Source organism: Mytilus californianus, unplaced genomic scaffold (genome assembly GCF_021869535.1).
Source record: "Mytilus californianus isolate M0D057914Y unplaced genomic scaffold, xbMytCali1.0.p SCAF_7, whole genome shotgun sequence".
Lineage (NCBI taxonomy): Eukaryota > Metazoa > Mollusca > Bivalvia > Mytilida > Mytilidae > Mytilus > Mytilus californianus.
This window is the reverse complement of record NW_026262723.1, coordinates 78,657,321-78,668,991: the sequence shown is the minus strand read 5'-3', so window position 1 is coordinate 78,668,991 and position 11,671 is coordinate 78,657,321. Positions and strand designations below refer to the sequence as shown.

Sequence of the window (11,671 nt, the reverse complement as noted above, 5' to 3'; positions counted from 1 at the left end):
CCATTTTACACGGCCGTACCGTTGTTACCCTGTGACGTCATATTAAGTATTTACAAATAGAGCTATTATCTCCAGATGCCCTTTTTAATTTTACACTACAGTAAGCAATGTCTTCATAGGTACTAACATTGATTTTGTTATTAAATAATCAAAACATAAGTAAATATGTATTTCTATACAATTATCAACACTTATGGTCCTACATCCTGTAGATACTAATATATTGGCATTGTACAAGATTATGTTTCTATCAGACTGTTTATGAAGTATTTATACTAAATACGTAGGATATTTCAGTTAGAGAAACATTTTTTTTTATTACTAGTAGTTGAAATTGACCTTCAACTAGCTTTCAGTAACTGCCTGTACTGTTATGTCGGTACCTTGTGTAATTTTTATCTCACATTCATTTTTGTCTGTGCTCTGTGTCTATAAAAGAGAGGCGAAAGATACCAATGGGACATTCAAACTCATAAGTCAAAAATACACTGACAACACCATGGCAAAAAAAAAAGACCAAAAGAAAAACAACAGTAAACAAAACTCAACATAGAAAACTAAAGAGTGAGCAACACGAACCACGCCAAAAACCGGGGGTGATCTCAGGAATGGTAAACAGACCTTGCTCTACATGTGGCACCCGCCGGGTTGATCATGTGAGTACAAACCCGGTCATAAGTCTAATTCGGTAGGTCACATTCGGTGAAAAGGAGGACGGGATTGTGGTTACGACGATTGAATCATATCCGTCGTCATCTATGACACAGATATTCAATAACGGTCAACCAACGCGTGATTGCGACCGTAACATTTTCGAAGGGTTGATTTCAACTTGTAAGCAGCAACCCTCTATCGATGAAATCATGATAAAAAACGCAAGCGCTGGAATATCGTTTCAACTGTGAGATATATACTCCATATACAAGCGCTGCTGGAATGTTGCTACATATAAATGGAAAGTTCACAATTGGGAAGCTGAAATCATCTCTTTTGTCGAAAGGTTTTGTTAAGCCCCTTTTCCCGAATGTGACCTAGCAAAGTAGACTTAACACCGAGTTTGTACTTACATAAGAAACACGACGGGGGCCACATGTGGAGCAGCATCTGCTTACCTCCGCAGCACCTGAGACCACCCCCAGTTTTTTCGGTGGGGTTCGTGTTGCTCAATCTTTAGTTTTCTATGTTGTGTTTTGTGTACTATTATTTGTCTGTTGGTCTTTTTCTTTTTTAGCCATGGCGTTGTCAGTTTGCTCTCGACTTATGAGTTTGAATGTTCCTTTGGTATTTTTCGCCTCTCTTAACGAGTTGTACGTTAATGTATGAAGCAGACTTAACTGTATCTATCAGACGAGTTTCCAACTGAATTAAGAGTTTGTTTTTATTTGGAACTGTTACACCACTGTACAACTTAAGTATTGGGTTGGGTCGCTCACAAACATATTTAACCTCGCATATTTCTTTATGAGCCTGTCCCAAGTCAAGGGCCTGCAGTTCAGTTGTTTTCGTCGGTCGTTGTCTGCCATATTTAGTTTTCGTTTATTGCTTGTAGCGTAAATCAGGCTGTTGGTTTTCTCCTTTGAATTGTTTCACATTTTGTCATACCGGGGCTTTTTATAACTGTCTATATACAGTATGGGTTTGCTCAGTTTTGAAGACGATACGATGACATATAGTTGTTTATATCTTCGTCCCATGGTCTCTGGTTTATAGTTATTCCATTGGTAATTATACCATATCCCTCTATTATTTAGATGTATACTACTGTTTAATTATAAAATCTACTTTATAAATACTGCACTAATAGATACCCTTTGATTGACAAAGGCGCTTGTACACCGCTTAAAGTCTATTTCAATCCAAGGTATCTTGCTCAAATATTCTTGTCCTGAATAGCATGTATCATTTAGCGTTAGACGTTTAGCAGTCACTAATCAAGCAAACAATTTACGCTTAATAATTTGTTTCTATTTTCTGGGTAGTGGTATGTCTATCTCGCGATGACGGTAAGGCATAGAGCGTGGGGAGGGCTAGTGGAACACTATATATCGAATGGTGCAACAAATAAGAGTTTTCGTACCCGGTTAGCTTCTGAGACAAAACCCAAAATCTAGTATTTGTTTATATTTAATGATATTGCACAAAGTTGTTGTATTGTAAATGTTTCATTGCAGAAATGTCAAAGGTGTCAAAAGATTGTACACCCACATATAAAAAGCAATGCACTGGGCTCTTATATGTGGATTGTACATTTCCACAACTTCACTCGTAGATTTCATGTAGTTGTTTCACACTTTCTTCCACACCAAAGACATTAACACAAATCATGCATTTTAATACATCACAACAAATATAAAATATTCAAATTATCAGCTGAAATACTATAACGTTACATATTGAGGTATTTTTGTATGACATCAGCATATGACAATGGGAGTGTATCACTGTCGTATCGCATGACAGGTTTGCCATTCTTGTCGATTATAAATTGTTCATAGTTCCATCGGACATCTTCGTTCTTCAATGGTGAGTAGAACAAACCGTCTTCAAATTCATCGGCTACTGGAGGGCAGTATTTCTACAACATATTAAATGACAATACTGAAGGAAGATATATAGGAAATCAGTTACAGGAGAAATTAAATTAAACTAGAATATAGATAAGTTAGGAACACAGCACCACACATGGTACGTGGTCTCATTAATAATGGAAACTATATAGGGAGAATTCTTCATAAGAAGAAAAATATGCATTACACCAAAAATATATAGATGGCCACGGTGCAATGATGGGTGTTTGTTATTTTTATTTGCACAACTAGGATCGAATTTAATCTTAACAATTCTGAGAAATCAGAATTTCATTTACTAGTAATCAATCAAGCTAATAAGGAAAAGCACTTGTCTTTTTTAGCACCTGACTGATTCTAGTTAATCGGCGCTTTAAAACAATAGTTCATCTTCCGTGTTCAGTTGAAAATAGACAATATTTTGTCATAAATCTAATTATAATTGACACTGTTATGTGCTACTGTCCAATGTGAAAGAGGACTTGAGTGGTCGCAAACCCATACCTTATTGTAATACGGCTGATATTTTGTAGTGGTGGAGGCTGAAAACACCATTCAGATTTCAACAAAACATTTCTTTCTAACTGTCATTATTGAATTGCTTGATTTTTTTCTAAATAAATTGTCAACATATTCATTAAGTTTGACGAATAAGTTTTTCACAGACAGTTGGGAACCGACTGTACACTAAATCTCGTCATAAGTCCACTTATTTATATGAAACTATGAAACATACTTTGTATATCCAACATTCCCTTTCATTTATGTCTTCGCGAGCTTCTTAAGAAGAATGAAATAAACAAGAATCATTTTATCTATAGTATTATATTATATTTCAAAGTTTGGTGCGGGAATTTGTTGATCGCAGATATCCGTTTAACTTGAAATAAAGGATGATATAGATACAGTAGGTCTGCTTCATTCCACAAACTTCACCTAGAAATCGACAGTGAGGGCCTTATAAGAACTTTGACTTTCTCATTAGGATTTTTCTCTTTTGTGAGGCAACATTCAAGATACAAAAGTATTCCAAAGGCTGTGTTTCATATAAGGGTTTCATTAATGGAGGGTTGCTGATTATAACGAATCTACTTAAGGTTACAAGAGCGCAATTATTTGTTTACATTCAACCGGCAAAATTTTTACCCCAAGATGGTACTCAGAATAAAAAACTTTGAGGCTCCTGATTGGATGATGCAGGTTGGAATTATTTTTTATTTGAAAGCTTATCCATTTAGGTTTGAAAATAGGTGAAAATTAAATTCATAATTCACAATGTGTAGAAGATATAATTTTTTTATTAACTGAGGAGCCATTCAAAATTAACCTTTCCAATTTAGTGCGGAATTTGGAAGCTTCCATAACAACTGCATTTTAGGGCACTTTTTGCCGCATGACCATATACTTTTTTTTTGCTGTAATAAAAGGCTGACATCTATAGTCACAGGAACTGCTACCCATTTTTATCTAGTTTGTTTATTCTTCAAGAAATAAATTTTTGAATACCACTGGGGTCCTATGGAAAATGCATTACAAATAATTGCGCTCTTGTAACCTATACTGAAAATGGACTTTTACTTTCACTTTCAAAAACTAAGTATTTTTGGAACTTTTTAAAGCACACGAGTGATTTGGATCAATACTCTGTCACAATGGATGCCTTTTGGGACAATATTGGACTCAAATTTTTTAAGAAAACTGAAGTTATGGGGAATGGGAAGGAATGTGTTGAATGGGTCGGAGCAAAAAAGGGAAAATCTTGTTATGGCATACAGGTTGTGAAATGGCCAGGGGGAGAGGAAAAAAGGGAGGCTGCACATAGACTGGCATACATGATTAAGCATAGATTGACAAGATATGATATGCCACAAATAGATGAGAACAACAATAAAGTAGAATGTAGCCATATTTGTCACCAAACTCTCTGTGTCAATCCTGAACACATAACTATTGAACCTCATGCTATAAATCAAGACCGCCTACATTGTAAAAATCAGGGCCATTGCTCTAAAAGTCACAAGCCATATTGTTTAATATGTAATTTAATAAATAAATATTTATTTTCTAACAGATCTTTTTCTCTTTCTGTCATTTCTGCTGTATGAATGGTCACTATGTTTCTGCGGAGTAGATTTCAGTCCTTGATCACATTTTAGCAACATATTTTTTTCATATTCTATTATTTCACTTAGTTTTTCATACAGTTTGTACAGTTTAGCCCTTTTATCACTTCTAAATTGCTTGTATTGCATAGTCTTTTTGTGCTGTTTTTGTAAAATGTCAACTTTTTGTATTTCTTTTAGAGCCTTGTATGCAGAGCCTCCCACTGGGACTTCACAATGAAGAGCAGTACAAAGTTCTAGAACTGATTCTCCTGGACCAAAATTAACACTGTGAGCAGCTGAATGAGCACGACCGGTAACATTTCTTTTAAAAGTAACATTTGATGGTAAAGAACGCCTCAGGCTACGGTTAAATCCCTCAACAAAATTAGTGTTCATATTAAGTCTGGTCTTCTCAAGTATATTTGGACCAAGACGCAGGTTGACTGTCTTTCTAATAAAGTCTATATTTTGCTGTGAGTGTGCAATTTTGAATGTTTTTGGTAGTAGTGACCTTCTTCTAAGCCATACTTTCTGTAATCCATTACATAAAAATGAATGTTTTTTACACGACGAATGATTTCCAGTGTAACAGTTGACGATTGCGTCAACTACATGCGATATTTTATATTTGATTTTTTGAAAGTTTCCACTGTAAATTTTCCTTGCCTGAGCCAGCTCGGCATTACACCTTTCTGTCAAATCCACTGAAAAACAATTCAGTAGTTTTTGTCTCTTCACTTGTGTTCTTGCTGGCATGATCTGTAACAGGTTCTTATCATTCTTCGTACGCTTACGGATATTCTCAGACACATGCCGTGTATCAAGGAAATGTTCAGGCTGAGTACTTGTGGTGCCTTCTTCATACAAGTCTTGTGCAGCCCTGTATGCAGAGCTGTCAGGATCAGTAACCAGGTGCTCAACCTCAATGTTGTCTGCCTTAAGATCAAGGATACACTCTTTGGCCCATGTATATTCATCCCCAATACTTTTGACCATTGGAATGTTGGCACTACATTCATCTGTACACTGTGCATGTAAACGGCCTGAGTCAGGATCCACCTCAAGGCTTGAATGTATTGAACAAAGCTTATTTTTTATATTTATGCTTAGTATATTATGGTCTGTTGTTATATTTTCAGCTGTGGTATAGACAGTTTGTGTTGCAGGCTGAAATGGAGTGCGTCCAACACCGGAATACAGCGGATTGTTATACATTCCGTCCATCTGCACACTGATTGTGTTTGGAATTTCCTTCCCTCTGAGGCGATTGATTTCAATAATTTCATTTTTTCTTTTTCTCAGGTCCATTTTATTCACATCTACAATGTTTTTAAGTACTTTATTTGCTCTTCTTTGTAGACTGGATGCTGCTGGTGCCTGCATATTACCACTTAGAATGATTTTGCGCATACTGGAGGAAGCTATTGGGGTCTGACTCAGGCCAACATGTACAGCTGTATCTAGTTTTGATGGTTTTCTTCCTGGCTTTCCTGTTTCTAATTCTTCGTATAAGCTAAACTTATCCGATATATAACTGCAACTTGTACAAATCAAAGTCTGGCGAGAAGAGAATCCTCTTTTCTCCTCTTTCTCTAAATCGCATGATAGTTTACCCTCACAGGCAGGACTTTTTTGCTGGTGCTCCCTAAAGGCCTTGTTCCACATTTCTTCCATCTTGTAAATGCACACCGTACGATAAGAATTGAAGTCAGGCCTGGAAAAACACAAAAAATTGCACATTTACACCTGTATCAAGAATATTTTCAACAAATAATTTTTCTGAATTAGAGTTACCTGCCCCTTGCTTGGGTATGAAATTTTTTAAACTGACTGTTGGACATTTTGACATAGTTTTATAGGGCTAATTATCTCTTTTTCATTTAAACAAAACATAAAATTACTTAATTATAGAAGGAAAAGACAGAGTAAATTCCAATTTAATATATTTTTAGTGTAAGAAATGTGAAATTTTGTGAATTTTCAGTATATTTTAGCAGTTTTAGACCAATTTTGTACTGTGATATTTCTTAATTGTTCATCTGTAACTGTTTTCTCTATTTAAAAGTTAGATTATATATTTTTGCCTTACCTTTTGTCATTTACAGCAGGATTCCTGGTTTTTTTTGGAACAGAGACCTCATCAGACTTTGGTCGCAGTAGTTTGGCCGCACGAGCAGACCGCCTGGCTTTTTCCTCTGGATCAGTGTATGGATCATTTACTACTAAATTGTACTTTTTCATGGTAAGTCTTGTATATTTAGGTGTGTCATAGTCACTTTTCACTGGCAATAGTTTAGTCCTTTTTTTGTTATGAGGTATACTTCCAGCCTTAAATTTAAAGATATTTCCTTTTTTGAACCCAGACATATTGGAATTGTACAGTTTTCACTTTAATTTTTTAGTGTTTGTAAAGTTTTTATATACCCTTGTAAAGTAGGACAGTATTTTATCTTTTTGCAATACAAGTTGAATGGAAAGTTCATTCAGTAATTAAAAATATTTGAGATTGAGCACATGCCTCCCTCAGAATTTGACAAATTCTCTAAACAGGCCATATGATAAACTTTGGATTTTTTTATAGCCACTATGAAGACAACCACTTTTAATTGCTATCATTCCTGTATCTCTTATCTTCAGTAATAAAAATATAAATGATAAAGATCCAGAGTGCATCTTCAGTACACTTTATTTTCAAAAATATATGACAAAAAGTCCAAAATTTGGCTAATTTTGACAACTTTAAGAAAAGTAAGGGTAGAATCCACCCTGAATGAACATTTGAATCAACTTGTACATGCATAAAGAGAAATGTTAATTTTATAAACAAAAACACTAAACAAATGAACTTTTAATGTTATTTAATGGTAATTTTTTTATTTTCATGACAGCATTCTTGAAATCTGTAGATGAAATTCCTCTGTGGCCGCAAGGCACGGGTTGTTCCTTCATATGGTAGTTTTTCTTAAGTAACTCAACCAATTTCTTCCAAACTTGGTATTTCTTCCTAATATAAGTTCTGTGTTTAACAGATACATTTTTGTCCTGATTCGAGTCAATTTTATTCTTTCTATAGGTTACAAGAGCGCAATTATTTGTTTACATTCAACCGGCAAAATTTTTACCCCAAGATGGTACTCAGAATAAAAAACTTTGAGGCTCCTGATTGGATGATGCAGGTTGGAATTATTTTTTATTTGAAAGCTTATCCATTTAGGTTTGAAAATAGGTGAAAATTAAATTCATAATTCACAATGTGTAGAAGATATAATTTTTTTATTAACTGAGGAGCCATTCAAAATTAACCTTTCCAATTTAGTGCGGAATTTGGAAGCTTCCATAACAACTGCATTTTAGGGCACTTTTTGCCGCATGACCATATACTTTTTTTTTGCTGTAATAAAAGGCTGACATCTATAGTCACAGGAACTGCTACCCATTTTTATCTAGTTTGTTTATTCTTCAAGAAATAAATTTTTGAATACCACTGGGGTCCTATGGAAAATGCATTACAAATAATTGCGCTCTTGTAACCTTAACCAATGGTTGTTAATGGTAGAATTTAAGCTATCAATTCGAAAGTTTTATAGTCATCATTCTGGGTTGGATACCCGATGTATCACGGTTAAAGGCACAATGCAACCTTCCTTTTCACTTCACGAATTATTACCGGGTTTTAACTGCGTAAAGTTTTTAAAATACTGTAAACTAAATGATTTTAGAAAAAATAACGCGTATATAAATCTTCGCGAAAATGTCAAACTTGGATCATCTCTTGTGTATATCTACCAACAAAGTTAGAAAATCGCGAAGAAATATGCGCGAAATCGGTAAGAAGGGCTAAACACGAATCAAAGTATCCGCCAAAATAGGTTGGTTTGATGGAGTTGTTTGTCCTTTTATCTATATTTTCTATTGGCCTTGGTGAAGTTTGTCTTATTTCTTCTTAAATCATTTATTATTTGTTGCTTCCCCTCAAGACCAAAAATGTCTCCCTAATTTTCATTTTCTTCTCAATCTAGAAACCTGTGAAACCTGTAGACAAGTGGCAATGTCTTACTACGAGATTTTCTTTATATTAGTGTTTTGCATAATGGCATGGTGCGATCTTGGTCTAATGAATCATTTGCCCGAAAGTTCTATCTTTAGTGTCTTCTAACCCTTGCTAAAAACCTCATTATCTCTGATTCCTTGTCGGGATTTTGGCTATACTTTATCTCCTTTTTAGTTTGATTCGCTCTTCAACATTTGTATTAGATTTTGGATATTTAAATATTTTGGCCTCAAGGATCAATGAAGAGACATTAATTATCGAAATGCGGATCTGGTGCATTAAAATTGGTACCATTTATGTTATTACAATCAAATTAATTCTTATATTTTGCTTATGTTTGTTGTTGCACTTGGTTTATTTATTTTTCGACAACGCTTAGCATAAAAGGTAAATTATGAACAAGATACACCATATGTAACTTCGTAGTCACTTTGATTCTTTTGATGGCACAATTTAAGATAATTTACATACCTTCAAGAACGTATAGAGTGGGTGTTCTTTGGCACCATTTACGTCAACCTTCCAAAACACGGGGAACTTAGGAACGAATTCGTTTCCCGGACGGACATATTTTATTCCGTTTAATATTTCCGTACCTGTATCTTCTGGTTGTAGCTGAAATATAAAAAAAATACAGATTAAGCTACTTCATAAAATGTACAGCTTATTTGAGTGGGAACAAAACAAATTTACAAAAAAAAACGTATAAAGTTAGTTTGGTTGTTTGTGAGGTAGCTCGCGAAATCATTATTACCTTTCTTTACTATACCTATTAAAAGAGAAACACTCGTTATCATTAGCCTTTTAATCATAGAAAAGATAACACAACATTTGTTTCTTTTATGGGGTTTATTCTTGTTCCCACATTCACCTGCTTAAAATGATGCTTGCCTCAATAAACTGAATGGTGTCGGGTACATACAGCACAGGACTACAAATTCCCCAAAACAAAGCAAACATGACTGACATGGCAAATCTAAATAAGAATTATCTCCAGATTAAGGGAACATTTTTAACAAAATAATCTGAGTCAAATGCTCTTGTTTGAATATATGTCTAATATACTGTAAGAATTGTTATAAAAGGCAGTTATTCCATTTCGTTTGTTTGGAAATAATGTCAACTCGTCAACGGTGTTAATTATTGAGCCTTCCAACTGTTTTGATTCGAGCGACATTGGTGAGTTTTGTGTGACGCAACGCACGTCTGGCGTACCAAATCATAAGCCAGGTATCTTTGATGTTATCTTAATACCATGACCATAGCTTTCATTGATAAATACATATTTATTTTACTAAAAATACATTGCGTCCTTCTTCTTTGACATTTCTTTATTGGTTATTCTTTTAGGTCCCTTTTGGTTATATGGCTCTTTACGTTTCTACGTATTTATACATCCCTAGCTTTCAAATGTTCAGGTTTGAGCGTACTCGATGAAGGTAAATCTAGAAAATCGCTTCAAATGTACAAAATTTATACTTAGGAGTTTTCCATTCATGTCTAGCTAGCGATTTTCTGTGTTATCATTAGGTCTACAATATAATCCCAAAGGTGTACGGCTAAGTTGGGAACAAAGTAGTTAAACTGAAAACTCAATCAATTGCTAAAACGGCAATGTCAACTTTGCCTTGAGGAATTTCTTAACATTTCTAAAATAAATATTATTATTTTAATAGTCAATATTCAGTGATAAGCAAAATATAAATACAAAAGTACTTACAAGCTCGAAATTATTGCAAGGAAAGGCCAAAATCTCAAACGATTGGCCATCAAACTTGCTCTTAAGTGCATTATACCCAATGTAATGGGAAGCTGTTAAACCTCAGTAGGTCGCCACATTTGTGATGACCACAACTTGGTTTCTGTATTGCGACAGACTGATGTTTTTTGTCTGTAAAATGTCCGTCGCTGCAAAATCATAGATACTGCCTGTAGCCGGATTACATTCTGTAAATACCCCCGCCACTACCGCTAGACAGCCTAGAAGGCTAGCTGCCACCAGGGACCGTCTTGTCCCCATCATACCTTCCTACAGTCTACAGAAAAAGATAGTCACAAGACTTAATATATGATAAACTTTTATCATTATCTTATGTCACGTTACTGATAACCGTATTTTCTTGTTTTGTAATTTTATTAGTTGCTGATTTCAGCATGACATGGCATATACTTAAATTTTATAAATCACGGGTTTATGTTTTCATAATTCTAATCTTCGAATGCAATATGTTTGTGAAATAAAATAAAATGTCTGTTATATAATGGTTATTATTGTTTTAGCAGAAAACATCCTGCAGGGGTTTGATGCTTGTCTTTAGTTTGTGTAAGGATCAACCAGAGATTGTAACATGAATGGTTATTTTTCCTTTGATCTTCGAGTTAGTAAATTTCTGTTATTTATAAAGGGGTGTATTAACAAAAAGGTCGTTTAGTTATTGCACTATGCTATTTATCCGTTGGCCATTTGTCATAGGAAAACCAAATGGGAAGAGCCTAGACAAGGGCATTAAATTCCATCTCGGAAGATTTTTTTTTGCATTTTTGTGTCCGTCTCCTTGGGCTGGAATAATACAAAATGTAATTTCAATGAACATACAATTTCTTTAAAATGCAGATACAAATAATTAGATATCTGAGGGATATGGAGGTTTTTTTTATTTACTTTTGGGGTACATAAGAATATGTAGCTTTATCAGATTTACTTTAACCCTGACTCAAACAAATACGGGACCCTAAAACTAGTAAACACGTAACCCTGAATTTAAACGTACCCTAACCTAACTGAATCCTAAACTAAACTCTAACCCTAACCCGAAAATATAGGGTCATTTAAAGAAGATGAATGACCGACTTGAGGCTACAAAAATGAACAACGTGGCCTATAAACAAAGAGGTGATATTGTTAATTTTTCTTTACCAAATTCGTTCTATTATCTATAAATATTAAA

The 11,671-nt window shown here is 34.5% G+C and overlaps 1 pseudogene; it reads right to left on the bottom strand.

Annotated features, from left to right (window-relative positions):
• Positions 1–2,106: 2,106 nt before the first annotated feature.
• LOC127710256 (glutathione peroxidase-like) lies at positions 2,107–10,765 on the bottom strand (annotated as a pseudogene).
• Between the last annotated feature and the right edge of the window lie 906 nt (positions 10,766–11,671).